The sequence below is a fragment of the Dipteris shenzhenensis genome, chromosome 28 (genome assembly GCF_047967505.1).
Source record: "Dipteris shenzhenensis isolate YYH24624 ecotype China chromosome 28, Dip_SZ_1.0, whole genome shotgun sequence".
NCBI lineage: Eukaryota > Viridiplantae > Streptophyta > Polypodiopsida > Gleicheniales > Dipteridaceae > Dipteris > Dipteris shenzhenensis.
Window position 1 is genome coordinate 39,622,460 of NC_141623.1, and position 14,285 is coordinate 39,636,744.

At 47.3% G+C, this 14,285-nt stretch overlaps 1 protein-coding gene across 7 annotated transcripts in view; it reads right to left on the reverse strand.

Annotated features, from left to right (window-relative positions):
• The window catches only part of LOC147883555 (receptor-like cytoplasmic kinase 185), a 181,790-nt gene that overhangs the window by 129,926 nt on the left and 37,579 nt on the right, over window positions 1-14,285 (reverse strand). The gene's annotated exons all lie outside the window — the stretch shown is intronic.

The following is a 14,285-nucleotide window of genomic DNA, read 5'->3' on the forward strand; positions in this document are numbered from 1 at the left end:
GAGCACAGGCTTTGTGAGAGTTCCGGACTTTGTTTTTCAGGACACAGAATTCGTGGAACAGTTGAGATAGGTCACTATCTCATTATGTGAAAATGTGTCAACATTTGGTTTGCCACTCTTGTCACAATCATTGGACCAAATTTGGAAGAAGACAGTGCGGGTGACGTAATCTCAATTCCCTCTCAATTCTTGAATGTTTGATTTTCAAATCAACAACATTGGACAAAAGGAAGTTGCTAAAGAGCAACGATTCCTTTAATGAGATATCTAGGTTGGAGTTAGAAAACTTGGTTTAATATCTAGGAGTAACATTGATAAATTAATGAGTGTATTTTTAAAGGGTAATCTTGTTTATTAAAGGGTAAATAATATCTAGGAGTGATATTGTTTAATTAAAGGATAAATTAATGAATAAATTAAAGCATGTAAAAATTATGTCTCCTTAAAAAAATTAAAGTAAAATAGTAGTCTTTTGCATATGATAATGTGGGACATTGCATGCGAACTATCTAGGTGCATGGACCATATGCTTTCTTGCTTGCAGTTATGATCCTTCAAAGGATGCATGCTCTCTTAGTGTCAATGAGACACTTCATACTTCGCAGACTTGTGGATGAGGCCAGGTATCTTCAAATGGATCCTCATCGTCTTGTTGAGATCACTTCTGATTTCTATTCCACTCTTTACACCGCCGATCCAGTCACCGAGGAGATGATCAGAGCAAGAGAGGAGATTTGGAGTCATGTCCCCCAGATGGTCTCAGACAAGATGAGTCATGTTTTGGATAGCCCGCTATCACTCATGGAGATCACAGATGCGTTACATGAGTTGCCCAGAGACAGATGCCCGGGGGAGGATGGTGGTCTGTCGCCTCTTCTTTTTAGAGCTCTCTGGGATACGATTGGGCCTCATCTACTTTATGCCTTTTCAGAGGCTCTTGATACAGGATCTTTGGGTGAGGCTTTATGCACAGGTATGATTTGTCTCATCCCGAAAGGGGGAGACAAGACAATCCTACGTAATTGGAGACCCATTACAATTTTAGGGACAGCCTATAAGATCCTAGCAAAGACCTTGGCCCTTCGTTTAAAGCCTATGCTGCCAGATATCATCAGAGCTACTCAGACAGGATTTGTCCAAGATAGGAGTATCTTGGACAATATCTTCCTTTTTGGGAGGCCACTCACTGGGCGAAGGAGAGTCAGCAGGAGATTGCAGTTCTCCTTCTCGATTTTGAGAAGGCCTATGACAGGGTGGACTGGGGTTTCTTGGAGGGCACTATGAGGAGGCTAGGCTTCAGTGATAGATGGATTTTATGGGTCTCCTCACTTTACTCTCACTCTTCTAGCAGGATGGTGGTCTATGGAGGCAGAGGACCGGCTTTTCAGCTATCCAGATCGGTATGACAAGGATGCCTGCTTGCACCGCCTGCTTGCACCTTACCTTTTCCTTTTCGTAACGGAGGCTATGGATACTTTATGCAGGCTACCAGTCATGGCACTTTGGGCCTTCATCTACCTATCCGGCAGAAGCAAGAGCTTCTGGACACTGAGTTTGCTGATGATATGGCACTGACAGTCAGAGGAGATGCATATAGTCTTGCTACTGCTGTGGATGCAATTGACAAATTCTGCCTAGCCTAAGGGGGACTTCTCAATTGGAACAAATCAAAAGGCATCTGGACTGGAGCTCAGCAGGATACACCAACATGGGGAGGAGACAGAGGCTTTGTATGGATACCCAGAGGCACCTCCACGAGATATCTAGGCTTCCAGGTTGGCATTAAGGTGTCCCCGACGCAACAGTTTGCCCCAGTTCTTGAGAGTATCTGGAGAAAGCTAGCCTACTGGAGTACGGCTAGACTCTCTTTGGCCGGAAGAGCGCTGGTACTCAACCAGGTTCTACTAGTGACTATGTGGTCATGTTGGTGCTTTCATGCTGACTCGATCCGTCAAGTGAGGAGATTGCTCCGGAACTTCCTGTGGAGTGGTGGTGATGGTTCTGAGGACACTAGGGCCAGGGTTTCATGGGATACTATCATTTTACCCGCCTCGCAAGGAGGACTTGGAGTTCTTGATCCTGAGATGCAGAGCAGAGTCCTTTTAGTCAAACTTCTTGTTAGAGGTTTGACTCCAGGAGATCAGCCGTGGAAGCAGTTCCTACTGCATGGGATTCACCAGTGCACCCCCAGAGCAGCAGGCCAGTGGGCAGGTAGAGTTAATTGGATCTTCCTGACGGACCAGCATTCTCAACCTTCCTCACCACTTGTGAAAAGGCTTATTCAGATATGGGATCATTTTCGACAACACCTCATCAGAGCAGTTCCCTCCTCCAGAGAGGAAATTGCCCGACAACCACTATATCACAACCCCATGGTTCGGTATCAGGGATCTTCCCCTGGTACAGAACTTAGGACTCCTTTGGCCAGATGGCATGCTCAGGGGGTTGTGACAGTCGGAGATTGGTTTAGGGGAGGTGTGGAGATGTCAGAGGAGGTGATCAGAGATAGACATAGGCCACTTGGACAGATTGCTGCCACCAGATTACTGATCATGAGAGCTATTCCTCAGAGGTGGAGGGATATGCTTACAGATCCAGACTATGTTCATCCCATCTCTACTTGGTCAGGTTTTTTTAGTGAGTCTGGGCTATGCATTGGAGTTCGTTTAGAACCGGCACCGTTTACTTATTTTGAGACGGATTCCTCTCACAGATTGTATCCCACTCAGCCCCTGGATCGACAGGAGCTCCTTTGGCAGAGAGTCAGGGTCATTGGCTGCCTGGGTAAGGAATGGACCAGAGATCCGTCGAGGTTGACCATTGCAGAGGATCCTAGATAGAGACTTTGGATTTTTCAGGGTCGACCTCTTGCGGAGCTCGACTGGGACCCAGGTGAGTGGGCGTGGCCTGCTCCAGTGGCAGGTGCTCGTCCTCTTCCTTTTTTCCAGTACTCGACGAGGGCAGGTTACAGGCTTCAGCGGAGAGACTCTCATCACCTACCATCTGCCTCACAGCATTGGCACGCACAGGGACACACTGCAGAGCTGGACTCACTTTTGGGGGATCAGTAGAGCCAGGAAAGTCTCCTACTTTCTTTGGCTCACTATTCATAGGGGTATACCTGTGGGTACTTGGCTTCAGCAGATGGGTAGACCCTCCTTGTGTATGCATTGTCAGCTTGCAGAGGAATCTAGTAAGCATCGTTTATGGAGCTGCCCCAGCTCTAGAGTGGTATGGACATGTATCTTCAGGTTGTTCTCATATGTTACATCTGAGTCCTTTCTGATGACATGGGGTGCTGCCCTTTGGGGGAGAGGATCTGGAGCCTTTGCCCTCTATGAGTCAGAGCCAAGAGACCACAGTTTCTTCATGCAGTGTTGCTAGAGACAGGGTCCCATAGATGTTAGCATCATGGAGCCGCAGGACTTACTTTTGGTACCGGTACCAGCTCAGGATTCCAGGCCTACGTCACTTGTAGGTTCAGCCTGGGAGGTGATTTCTAGCATTACCCTATGGCGGATATGGTGCTCGCGATGTTCTTTTGTCCTTGGGGGTCATTTATGCACGGAGGCTGAGATTCTTGCTTCCATTTGGGCGGAGATTATCTTCACTCTCAGGAGTCAGTGGGAGCGGTGTACAGGCACCTCTTTGGCAGCTCGTGGGAGACTTTTATCCTTTATGAGGACATGCGACTGCTCATTATTTTTTCATTTGACCCCTTTTGGGATGTCGTTGCATTTTAGACCACCACCATGGCTTTTTTGCCACATTGTTAAGGCTAGGGATAGAGTACTTTCTCTCCCACCTGTTGTATGATTCGTTTTGAATGGAATATATCACTTTCTTGTTTAAAAAAAAGGAGCTAATAAAGTACAGAGAAAAAACTAGCTGTCATGAAGAAACCAGCGTGTTTCTACAGAACCCAACTCATTGCCTAGGGAATCTTAAAAATAGAGGCTAACAACAAGGGTGGGGTTCTATGCATCCAGTGAATGCCTTGCCTAGTAAAAGTGTAGAACATGCTTGTAGGACAAGCCTCACAGAAGCGCTTCCGCCTTTTGGTGGTGGCTCTAAATCCTGGAGTGCCGTGCTCCAAGAGCTCAAAGTGTATAGGTAATGTCTACCAAATGGTGACAAGAGTGGCTGCAGGAGAGCCTCCCATCACCAAGCTACAATGAACCACCCAGATGTCCCAGGCGGTGATGTTGGCTACCATCTCCCAAACACTATCCTCCGGCGACTATAGGCTGTGGCCGCTGCTTGGAGGGGGGAACCACGTCATATGCCTCTTATCTTGAGAGCTTGCTGCTGATGAATCCTGCATCCTCTACGTGCTGGCAACAATCTGGAGAGCTCCAATCTAGATCCTTTGCATTGCTAGGCAACCCCATAGACAGTGCGAGATCGTCTCTAGATCTGAGTCTGTGCAACAATGGCATATGTCGTTCACCCACATTTGCTCCAGCCAAGGTCCAATGGGCAAGCCTCCATGAGCTACAATCCAGAAAAAATAAGAATCCTCTGCGGCATGAGACTAGACTACAGATGAGACCAAAAGCATGAGTTGACCTCATGAAAACCTGTTACTCTACCCAGTTTTTCTCTCGGGAAGGGGTCTAGTCAGTTCTCTCAAACTGAAGATGTGGTGTAGGAGGAGGAGGACACCTCATCTATATTGTTTGAATTGCCCTACTCGGGCCAGCTACCATGGAATGTATGTGGTTAAGTTTCTACATGACTTGCATTATGCTCAGGATGGTGACGCAACTCCGATCGTCTATGACAGCCAGAGTTGCATTGCTATTGGAAACAATCCTGTATTTCATGCTCACATGAAACACATAGAAAACCACTATCATTATGTGTGGGATTGTATCACATATGGCTTCATTGATCTCACATATTGTTCCACTAAGGAAAATGTGGCAGATATCTTCACTAAAATCCTATCAGCGCCTCTCTTCACATGACATCGACATGGCTTAGGGATACAAGACATTCAAACAATGTCAAGAGGGGTTGTAAAATGACATTTTTTTCTTGTATACTCCCATAGGTTGCTATATCCACATGTAGATGAATTTGTGCAACCATGGTACTTTAGGTAATGCAGGTGCTTCTGAGATCAATTCCAGAGCATTTCAGCCATATCATTGAGGGGGGATTTGTAGAGATATATATAATGATATGGTGGTGTAGGATAGAGTCTATTTCAGAGTTTTTGTGTCAGTAGGTGTGAGTGTGGAAGGTTCTAGTGGATGATTGAGAGATTCATGGAGAGATCAGTGGAGTGATTTGTGGATCTGGGATGCTCTCTCTTGAGCTCACATACAATGTATCACTGGCCTATATATTGGTACTTCCTCTCATGAACAAGTAACACTTTCTCCTTCATTGTTGATCTCATCGTGTCTTCCTTTGAGTTACTTCATTTGGTATCAGAGCCACGTCCTCCTTGAGCTTCTAGCCTCACCTATGAAGAGGAGCTCTCCCACCAATGGAGCTTCCATGAAGACTTGAAGATAGCGATCCTCACCAACATGAAGCTGCCCTGAGTTGAAAGATTTACTGCCCTGACATAGTGTTTGCTACGTGAGAACTTCTGCCCATCTTCCTCAGTGTTTTCAGTACCATGCTTCTCTGCACATTTCCGGCCATTCTTCTCAGCATTCTTGCCCACAATGCCTCAGTCACTTAGCTTCCATTTACTGCATCTACCTACGTGAAACTAAGCTATAAGAAAGGAGCACAAAAAAAGTTGGAAAAAGTTGGAGCTGCTCCTCTCCCCATGAGCTGCTGCCCCCCCCCCTCTCCCTCTCTCAGCCAGCCCCCTCTCCCTCTCTCTCCCTCCGCCTCACCCTCGCTGCCCGCCCTCTCCCTCCCCTTGCTTCTCCTCCTCTCCCTCCCCTTCGCCAGCCCCCTCTCCCTCCTCCCTCCCTTCCTCCTCCCCGCTCTCCCTCTCCCCCCCTGCCAGCCCTCCCACCCCCTCCCTCTCCCTCCTCGCCCTCCTTCCCCCGCCCACTCCCCCTCCCCTGCCCCCTCTCCCCCACCCGCTGCCCCCCTGCCCCCTCCCTCCCCCGCCCCCTCCATCCCCCACCCTCCCTCTCCCGCTGCCCCCCTGCCCCCTCCTCCCCTGCCCCTTTCCCTCCCCTTTCCCCTCCCCCTCCCCCGCCCTCCCTCTCCCCCCCCCGCTGCCCCCCCCGCCCCCTTCTCCTCCCCTGCCCTCCCCCTTTCCCCCCCGCCACCTCTTTCCCCCACCCTTTCCCTCTTCCACCCCCTCCCTCCCCTGCCCCTTCCCCCACTCTTCCTCTAACCCCCACGCCCCCTCCCTTCCTTTCCTGCCCCCTCCCTTCCTCTCCCCCGCCCACCTTCCCCCTCCCCGCTTTCAGCCCCCTTCCTCCCTCCTAACCTGCCCCCTCCCTCCCTCCTAGCCCCCCCTCTCTTCCTCTCCGTCGCCTACCCTCTCATTCCCCATCAGCCCTCTCCCTTCTATCCTATCTCAGCTCCCCTCCCCTTCTCCTCTCCGTCCCTCCCCCTCTCTCCTACCCTCTCCTTTTCTCCTCCTTCCTACGCCCGTTTCAGGGCATCCTGGGTAGTAGTTTCATGGACGGAGCTTTAACAGTGTTGGAATCAGCCTTTTCACTTCGATTGGCGAATGGATCCCCATTCAGCCAATCTCCGTCCACTTCCACCGGCCACGAGAACCGTCATTTTTTCAGAAGACGAATTGCAGTAGCTCAAGAAAGATGTGGAATTAGAGGGCTCCACATCACTTTTCACACGCATCTTTGGGTCACATCCTTCCAAATCACAGGCTAGAGACTGAATGCTAGCGGCGTTACCAGGAGATATCGCCCCACACCTCACGGATATTCGACTTCTGGGACATGGATTCTTCCAAGTGATTTTCGACTCCCACGAGTCCACAGCCCTTGTTCTCAAAGCTAATCCCCTGGCTTTGGGTTCGAGGAGGAATTTTCTTTTACCCTACATCTTGGGCTTTGATCTGGTCGAGGAGGACACTCAGATCACATCACTGTTCAGCAGGTTTCCTGGTCTTACTCAGGTTTACCATCGACTTCTTGCTACTATCGGAGCCACTTTCGGAGTGGTCACTTAGATTCCCCCCCTTCCTGGCATGCCTTCTTCCTCGGCAAAGGCAATCAGAGTGGACGGGGTACCTCGAGTACCTCGAGTTAGGGTTATTGTCTCTGACCCTAACATCTCAGATGACCACACCATGATTCAGTGTCTAGATGGCTCTCTCTTTCGACAGAGAATCCAGATTGCAGGTAGACAGGATCAGTGCAGGATTTGCAGGACCCTTGGGCACTTTTCTAGAGATTGCCCAAGGAAGAGAAAAAGACCCAAGAGGTCTTCTAGTGCGGCTCCTTCACGTACTACCCCGTCTGCACCTCCCCTGCGGCCTGTACCATGCACTCTAGGACTACTAGGAGTAGCAAGGTGCCCTGCTTCGCGCACCCCAAGACCACTAGGGGCAGTAGGGCGCCCAAAGCCTGCAGCACTCCCAGTACCACGTTGAAGAGCGGTCAGAGTGGCTCCTTTACCTCAAGAGGAGACCCTTCATCCGATTCAGATAGATGCCATCCAAACTCCAAAGGTGGATGTAGTTGCAGCCCTAGATACTACAGTTCCACATTAGGAGGGGACTTCAAATGCACCAGCCCCAGCCATTTTCGTTGCTGATCACGAGGGGGCTACCGATACTTCTCCCCCTCAGACTGTCCATGCCACAGCTGAGGGAGTGTTTGCACAGATGAGGAATACAGATCCTTCTTCAGCCCTGCCATAGGCCTCCTCAGCTCCCAGCTCAAGATCTGCTGATAGAGGCTTGCCAGGTCCCTCTCCTCCTTCCTCCAGGAGTGCAGGTCTTCTTCGCACTCCTCCGCCAGACTTGCTTCTCAGGAACGGGGTCTCAGTCATTGGGATTCCTTTTGACAGGGCCTCCCCCTCAGCAGGTGTAGGTATTCTTTCACCTGTTGAGTTTCCTGCCCTCAGCAGGAGTGTTTCAGCCCAGGGGAAGCTGGTCTCCTCTACTAGGTCGGGTAAGCCTTTCCATCCAGCATCCTCCTGTCGATGAGGCTAGTTAGCTAGAACATATAGGGCCTAGGCGGAGTTCCACATCGTCGCTGTAGGCAGCTGATCTGGAATCAACTTCATCCAGGTGTCACTGGAGGTGCTATTGATATCCTTTTAATCCAGGAATACAAGTTGGATGCCAGTGATTGCTCCAGGTCTGGAAAACTGCTTTCTGGTCATACTTTTTGGTCGCCTACCTTGGGCACCAGGGGGGGCACTTCTATTTCAATTTCGCAGTCGGTTCTCCCCTTGGTTGTTGGACACGGAGTCATTATTCCCTCTAGAGCTCAGTGGATTATTCTCTTGACTGGAGGGTGTAAGGTTGGTTTCCTTAACCTGTATGCCTCCAACATTAGAGGGGAACGTGTCTTTATGTGGAAGGATTTGCTCTTCTAGGCCCCCATTGCGGATTCATGGGTGATTGGAGGTGACTTTAACATGGTTGAGTTACCGTCAGACAAAAAAGGGGGTAGAGAAGAAGGACTTCACTCTTTGGAGAGAACAGCTTGGGATGCCTTCCTTTTTCACTACTGTGGCAGAGATACTTGATTGGACGATGCCTTTCTTATTCAGCCACAGTCCCTCCTGTTCTCTTGGTCGAACAAGAGGCAGCAGATGCCTATTCATGCACGCATTGACAGATTCTATGTAGATGATAGGGCACTTGACAGAGGTGGATCGGTATGCATTGCTGCTGGGATTTCCACTTTAGATCACTTTCCTGTTGTGCTGGCTATCTCAGAGCCTCAGCTGAGAGGCCGATCTGCTAGCATCAGGAATCCAGATGCCTTGTACACAGAGGAGGACCTTACAAAGGCAGCCATGCAGATATGGGTTTCTCATGTCCAGGGTGGGCAGCCATTGCCATCACAGGTAGCTGCTGCCCTTTCTGGTATTAGCAACTTCTACCTCTCAGTTGCTCGTACCAAGAGACGAGATATTCTCAGACATGAGATTGGTGTTCGCCAGCAATTGGCAGGTTTGCAGAGGAAAGAGCAAAAACGGCCTTCAAATGTTTGGATTCAGGAGCACCTGGCTACAACAAGGGCTCATCAGCAAGTATTGCGCTTGATCAGAGCTTGATCAGAGAGCAGAGTATGCCTTTCATGCACGGGAGTCCTTCTCGATTCAGATGGGTGGCAGAGTCAATAAACACTTTTTCTCTACTCTTGGCCCTAGACATAGTAGAGAGAGTGTATCCCAACTTATTGACTCACATGGGGTTTTACACATAGATCCCGATGATGTCTTGCGCATAGCTTCAGATTTTTATGCCGCCCTTCTTACTGCTGATCCTGAGACACGGAATAGAGAGGATGCTAGACAGGTGATTTGGCAGAGCATCCCTTTGTTGGTGAAACCGGATATGCATCTTTTGCTTGATGCACCTTTCACCACCACAGAGTTTAGGACTGCACTTTCAACGCTTCACAAGGGCAAGTGCCCAAGTTCGGATGGCCTTACCCCCTCTTTTTTCATTGCATTTTCATTGCATTCTGGGATATGATTGGAGACTACATTACTTCAGCCCTGTAGGGTGTTCGGGACTGTGGTGAGATGCCCGGGTCGCTTACACAAGGTCTCATCCACCTTATCTCGAAAGGAGGTTGCAGAAATCTAGTGTCCCAGTGGAGACCTATCACACTTCTAGGGACTTGTTACAAAATTCTGGCCAAGGCAATCAGCCTCCAATTGCAGCCCCTCCTCCCAGATCTTATTCATGATACTCAGACGGGATTTGTGCATGGCAGAAGCATTTTTTATAACATTTTCTCTTTCTGGAAAGCCTCAGAATGGGCCATGCAGAGCAGCCAAAATCTAGCCATTCTACTTCTGGATTTTGAGAAAGCTCATGACAGAGTAGATTGGGGTTTTTTGGAGCCCTTCTACGTTTTGGCTTTACTGATGCTTGGATCAGAGGTGTTTTCCTCCTTGTACAGATCAGCCCACAGCCAGGTACTTATTGGTGGGGTAAGGGGTGAGAGATTTCAGATTTCTAGATCAGTTCGTCAGGGATGCCCCCTTGCTCCTTTCCTTTTTTTGTTCATGGCCGAGGCTATGAGTATCTATGTTAGATCTCAAGCTGACATCTTTGGGGTGAGACTTCCCATTAGAAGGAAAGAGGAGTTACTTGACAGTGAGTTGGCAGATGACACAGCGGTTTACTTGGATGCCACTCCACAGACGCTCACTTCTTTCAGGACAGCATTGGATTTATTTTGCTTGGCGGCGGGGGCGCAAATAAATTGGCACAAATCCAATGGCTTTTGGATCAGTAATGAGGACACTCCAGTTTGGGGGCTTGACATGGGATTCACTTGGGTTCAGAGGGGTGTGCCTGGCAGGTATTTAGGCTGCCAAGTCGGCTTGGATATTTCTTCCATGCAAAAGTTTGCTCCCGTGTTAGAGAGCATCATGAGGAAGCTCCTTTTTTGGAGCTCAGCCAAGCTGGATCTTGCCTCTAGGGTTGTGGTGGCCAACCAGGTCCTCTTGGCCATGACCTAGTTTATTTGTTCTTGCTGGTGCTATTCTAGGGATTGCATCACTCAACTCAGGAGACCGATCAGAAATTTTCTTTGGACTGGGCTTGATGGCACAACAGATACCTTAGCCAAGGTGGCTTTGTGAAGAGAGTGGGAGAGACGTAAGGAGTCTCACTTGCAGCTTACTCACATACACAATGGGGGACTACACACAAAGGTGGAGGCTGAAAATAGTTTTTCTCCTCTTAGTTGTGAAAGCCAAAAGAACTCTCTCTTAGTACAAAAGGAATAGATGAACCCTATATGTGGGTCTCAAACCAAACTCAGCTAACCTAGGTGGCATACTAACTGAGCCACTAACTAGAGTACATAAAATAGCTGTCATCCAGCTATTATTCATGGGCAGTGTACCAACCGCATCTGCAGCTAACAAGTCGGTGACATAAATGCACAACGGTCACCCTGGCATATCACGAGTGGAGCTCGATTTCTCAACACTCCCCCTCGAGCTCAATCCCAATTCTTGCAGACCAAGCAGGTCTCTGAACTTACGCAGCTTCTCTGCACCCAATGCCTTCGTGAATATGTCAACTACTTGATCCTCTGTGCTGAGATAAACCAGATCAATAAAACCTACTAGAACTTCTCTCGCACATAGTAATAATGCACCTCAATGTACTTTATTCTAGCATGATAGACTGGGTTATTTGCCAAGTGTATACTGCTCATGTTGTCACAATAAATGACAACTGGTCCATCTGTAGACTGCTGCATATCATAAAGTAGCTTACGCAACCAAGCTACCTCACATGCAGCCATTGCTGCACCCTTGTACTCAGCCTCTGTGCTGGACAAGGCAACCGTAGGCTGTTTCTTGCTACTCCAAGTGACTGCAGCACTCCCAAAAGAGAACACATATCCACTGGTAGATCGTCTATCAGAAATACTACTAACCCAATCAGCATCAATGTATCCATGCAACTGTATCTGAACCCCAGTCTCATAAAATAGTCCATACTACAATGTGGACTTCACATACCTTAGTATGCGTCTAGCCGCATCCAAATGCGGTTTCCTTGGAGCCTGCATAAACTGACTTACCAACCCAACAGCATAGCTCAAATCTGGCCTGGTAATAGTCATATAAATCAAACTTCCTACTATGCATCTGTACATAGTAGGGTCTTCCAGAAGCTCACTTGCATCTGCGCTCAACTTCACATTCTGCTCCAAAGGAACTGAAATAGGCTTACAGCCTGTCATTCCATATTTGGACAGCATGTCCAATCTATACTGTCTCTGCAAGAGCCATATCCCACTTGTGGATCTAATTACCTCAATGCCCAAGAAGTAACCAGCTCTCCCAAATCCTTCATCTTAAACTTCTGCTTCAATAGCATTTTCACATGAAGGATATCTTCATCACTATCACATGTGATGATCAAATCATCAACATAGATGACAAGCAACATAATACATTTCTCTGTTTTTCTCACATAAAGTGAGAAATCTACCTTGGAAATCTGAAAGCCAATAGTGACAAGATACTGTCCTATCTTGTCAGACCATGCTCTAGGTGCTTGCTTCAAGCCATACAAGGCTTTCTTCAACCTGCAAACACACTCATGATGAACAGCATGCACATAACCTGGTGGCTGCTCCATATAGATCTCTTCTTGCAAATCACCATGCAAGAAGGCATTCTTTACATCCATCTGATCTAAAGACCATCCCTTTGATGCAGCCATAGCAATGACTGCTCTTACGGTTGCCATCCTTGCAACCGGATTGAATGTTTCTTCATAATCAATGCCATATGTCTGTGCATACCCCTTGACAATTAATCTTGCCTTGTATCTGCTCACAGAACCATCTGCATTGTGCTTCACTTTATAGACCCACTTGCAGCCAATTGCATTCTTTTCTTTAGGTAAATGCATCGATTCCCATGTAGCATTTGCTTCTAAGGCATCCATTTCTTCATCCATGGCTTTCTCCCATTTTTCTTTTCCCATGGCTTGCTCAAAAGAAGTGGGTTCTGGTTCATGTATCACTTTGACCATATAGGCATAGTGAATGGCTGTAAATTCATCATATTTCAGCCTATCCACAGGATACTTAACTCTGGTAGACCTACACAAAATAGGCTCACTACTAGGTGCTCTCAAAACATCCCTTGTCTTCCTTACTCAAGGTGTAATAACAGAAGGAATACCCAACTCATAAGAGTGACCTACATTCACATCAACCATGGGTTGATCTACTTTCTCTTTTCCCTTTCGTGATACTTGCATACTACTATCTGCATTGCTTTGAGGAGATTCTCCTGATCTCAATTTGTCTGTCCATGGCGAAGTATGTGAACCACTGCTAGAGGACACTACAGGTCCACTAATATTTTGTGATTGTTGCCTTGAATTCTGTGCAGCATTACCATTTTGTGCATCTACATTATCAATCACATTTACTGGTTTATACCAGCTACTCATCTCATTAAAAAAAACATCTCTACTCACTGTAAACTTACGAGTAGAAGGGTTATAGCATCTATACCCTTTCTGCTATACAGAATAACCAATAAAGATGTACTTCTCAGCTTTTAGATCCAACTTACATCTCAACTCATCTGACACATGAACATAGGCAATGCAACAAAAAACATTCAAATGAGAAATATCTGGTTTCCTACCAGTATATCTCTCCTCTGACGTCATGCCATGTATTGCTGCAGTGGGAGTCTTGTTCATTATGTAGACTGCTGTAGCAACTGCTTCAGTCCAATAATAATATGGTAGGTCTTTTTCGTTGAGCATGGTACGAGATATCTCTCCAATATGCCTGTTTTTCATTTCTGCAAGTCCATTTTGCTGTGGGGTATGACTGCATGAATATTGCTGCTTTATGCCATGCTCCTGCAGGAACCTTGCAAACTCATTTAAGAGGTACTCTCCCCCTCCATCTGACCTTAGGTATTTTATTTGCAAGCTTGTTTCTTTCTTAACCATAGCTTTAAAAGCTTTGAAATGCCCAAACACTTCACTTTTCTTTTTCATAAGATACACCCACACTTTTCTGCTGTAGTCATCAATAAAAGTGACAAAATAATGACAGCCTCCAATAGATACAACTTTAGTAGTCCACACATCAGAGTGGATTAATTCCAATGGCCTCTTAGTCTCTTGAACATGTCTAGGAAATGGTTTCCTTGCCTGTTTTCCAAATTGACAGACTTCACATACCTTATGCATTTCTGCAATCTTGAACTTAGGCAATCCTGCAACAATATTTTGGGCCTGCATTAATTTAAGTCATCGTACATTAACATGACCAATGTGTCTATGCCATATATTAATATCTACAACTACACCGGTCCCATGTGCAAACATTGCTGCACTCAATTCAGGCATGCCCGCATCCAACGTAACATCTTGCCCTTCTTCTTCCCTTTTGCTATCAAGTGACCTTTATTTTTCATATCCTCAACAAAGCATCCATGAGGATTAAATTTGACCTGCAAGCCCTGCTCAACCATTTGACCGACAGAAACCAGGTTCTTGGTGATATTCGGGACATGAAATACATCAGACAGGTATTTCTTTTTTCCATCCTGCATAGACAAAGGAATTTTACCAATCTGCACAATAGGATGTACAGTATCATCACCAGTCTCCACAAATCCTGGTCTTTCCATTTCCCTTGCAT